Raw genomic sequence first — 3,082 nt, forward strand, 5'->3', positions numbered from 1 at the left:
GACAACCTCCCCACGTACCTCTTCGCTTTTACCTGCTACATCCCCCTTCCCCCCTACCCTAGCCTGTCTCTCATCCTCTGACACCTCCATTTCCATTTTCACTCACTGGCTTTCTTCCTGCATTGCATGCCAGCCTCTGGCTTCTTTGCTACTCCTTCCATCCAGGAAAAGCACGCACACCAACTGCAGGTGTTTCCTCAGCCTGATGAAGGGTTTTCAACCCAAAAGCGTGCTAAGATATATTTCTCCAACTATTCAGTTGGTCTACTAAAAGATATCAGATTGACCCAAGGAACCTTGTCTGCAATGTCATTAGACCAACATGGCTACAACCTACAACGCTAGCACTGTCCCCAGTCAGCTGACCAGAAGGGGGCAGGGCCCTGGCCATATCTAAGCCCCAGGACTGGGGCTGGCAGGGAGAGTTCTCTGGCAGCTGCTGAAGCTCCTGCAGGAAAGGAAAAAAGGCTCTTTGACAGTTTGGCTGCCTCAGATGCTAGTTCTACTGTGCTGCTTACCTGTTGTTATTTAAAGTGGTGGACCAAGCTGAGGCTATAGGGGTGGAGGAGCTCTCATTGGGGAACACTATCTTGTCATGTAGAGACCCCAGCACCAGTGAGGGCACAGTGACAGGGGCACAGAGAGCCCAGGAACAATAAAATGCAGGGTGAGACTGAGACCTGATACTATCTGCAAGGCATGGGATGTGGTAAGGGATGGTTGGAACCATGTGTCTAGCACATAAGGCTTAGGGTGTCCCCTTGAAGCACCTACTTAGAGCGTATCCCATCAAGGGGTCCAAGAACCTACATGGTTTAGTGGAGTCCATTGGGAACGTGACTGAGCTGAAGCTCAAGGGCAGCCTCCCTCTCTATTATCTTTCCCAACAAGACGTAGCGGCAGGTGAGAACTGGCATGGTCACAGGGCCCTAGGGGTATCACGGCCATCTCTAGGGACCCTACTCCATGACAAAGTGCAGTTTACCAGAAACCCCTGCACCAATCTCCTTGAAACCTGGTAGGCTTCGTTGCCTCAGAAGGGGCTACTAACCCTGCTGTTTTCATTCCATTCTGCCTTAACATACACACACAAAGTCACACATGTCACGAGTTTTGCTCTGAGCAGTTTGAGGTGTGATTTCCCAGAAACCCCTGCAACTATCTCCTTGAAACCTGGCAGGCTTCATAGCCACAGAAGGGGCTACTGTATCTGCTGTTTTCATCCCTCTGTGCCTTCACACTCACACATTTCATGAGTTTTGCTCTGAACTGTTTGAGGTGCTGTTTCCCAGAAACCCCTGTACCTATCTCCTTGATGCTTGGCAGGCTTTGTGGTCTCAGCAGGGGCTATCATGCTTTCTGTTTTCATCCAAATCAGGCAAGAAAGGACAAAGTTATAGGCATTTTTGTGATTCCCCATGATAGCCTATGGGTGAAATGCCAAAACGCATTGAAACAGTGTCGAAACAGCGAAATAGTTTCAGCGAAACAAAATGGAACAGTGCTTTGAAACAGTGAAATGAAACACTGTCTCTTTGAAATGGTGAATTAGAAATCAAAACGAAATGTTGCTGTTCTGCACAGCCCTAGTAACTACAAACACGTTAGGAAGGGATCACATTGCACATATTGAATTTCTTAAGGCTAAAGGAATGGAGTAGGGGAGAACAAGAGACAAGCCATTTGAAGTTAAATAATGGCTTAAACAATTTTCAGATAGATATATCTAACATCCCTATTGTAACAGAGAGCAAAGGGCTCCTATTATGCCAAGACCTGCCAAAATAACTTCTCCATGAACAAACAATCCATTAGGATAAGGGGTCAGAACCCAAGTGAACAGATACCCAAAGATCCTTGTCATGTAGAGACCCAAAGATCCTGCCTAGAGGTAGAAACAGTCAGGCAAACTTGGCTGTCAGGCATTGGTGGTTCAATGGCAGAATTCCTACCTCCCATGCAGGCAATCTGGGTTCAATTCCCAGCCAATGCAGATGGCTCAGATGAATGCTTTGCTTATTGTAAGACAAGGATCTTTAGGTAAATCTGATATCTTTTTTTAACATCAGGGAAAACTTCTTTATGGTGAGGGTGGCCAAAATGGGCTTCCAAAGGAGGTGGTGCTCATCCCTACCTTGGGAGAAGGCTGGATAGGCATCTGCCTGGGGTCATCTGACCCCAGCACTCTTTCCTGCCCAGGCAGGGAGTCAGACTCAATGATCTGTTGAAGTCCCTTCCGGCGCTAGTGTCTATGAACCCTAGCATCTATGAATCTAGTTAACTGCTGGAAGGGTTTACAGCTAGGGCTGAGGAGGCCTACAGTCCGGGTATTAATAAGGGCGAGCTGGAAGCTGGGTGAGGGAGAGCAATGCCTGGGAAGGCAGGCTATGACTGGACATTTACCCTACCCACCCCACGCTTCCATTAAAAGGAAGTGACAGAGACGGTAACGGGGGGACAAAGCTTCAAAGAAGCCTAGCAGGGTGAGGGCAGGGGGAGGAGGGCAAAATTTGTCAAAGAGAAGCTGCTAGTTTCCCGAGCTGATAGGCCACCAGTACAAGGCTACCAGAGTTAAAGGGACAATATGCTTTTTTTTTCCTTTCTTTTTGGTTTTGTTTTGGTATGAGTCACACCTAAAGAGAAGTGCGTTTTGGGGATACAGTTGCCTGATAGTTTTGGGTTCTCACATTGCAACCAGTGGTTTGGGAGTGGCTGTAAAAGAGGTATATAGATGGCACAGTGGGGTGCCTGAGGGGCATTGTGGTTAACCACAGTGAGGTGTCAGGGGCATGCTAATGTTTTGGAGCCCTGCCTAGGGCTGGGCTCAAGATGAAGGCAGCTCCAGGGCCAACACCTAAGAGAAAGAGAGAGAAGAGGCCCGAGGTCAAGAAAGCTAAAGCTAAAGTCCAAGACAGGCAGTAACCAGGGCCAGAGGCCCAGAGTGCAAGAGGGCAGTGACTGGGACCAGGGGGTCCACAGCCTAAGAAGGGCAAAGACTAGAGCCCGAAAGGGCAAAACTGGGGCTGAAGTCTAGCACAGAGGGCCTGGGCTAAAGGGCAGAGACAAAGCATAGGGGTAGAAG

General features: G+C 48.7%; 1 non-coding gene across 1 annotated transcript; it reads left to right on the plus strand.

Moving 5' to 3' along the window:
• The first annotated feature begins 1,922 nt into the window (after positions 1 to 1,922).
• TRNAG-CCC (transfer RNA glycine (anticodon CCC)) lies at positions 1,923 to 1,993 on the plus strand. The gene has a single exon. It is a non-coding gene; the product is annotated as a tRNA-Gly (tRNA).
• Positions 1,994 to 3,082: the final 1,089 nt, after the last annotated feature.

Source organism: Alligator mississippiensis, chromosome 3 (assembly GCF_030867095.1).
Source record: "Alligator mississippiensis isolate rAllMis1 chromosome 3, rAllMis1, whole genome shotgun sequence".
NCBI lineage: Eukaryota > Metazoa > Chordata > Crocodylia > Alligatoridae > Alligator > Alligator mississippiensis.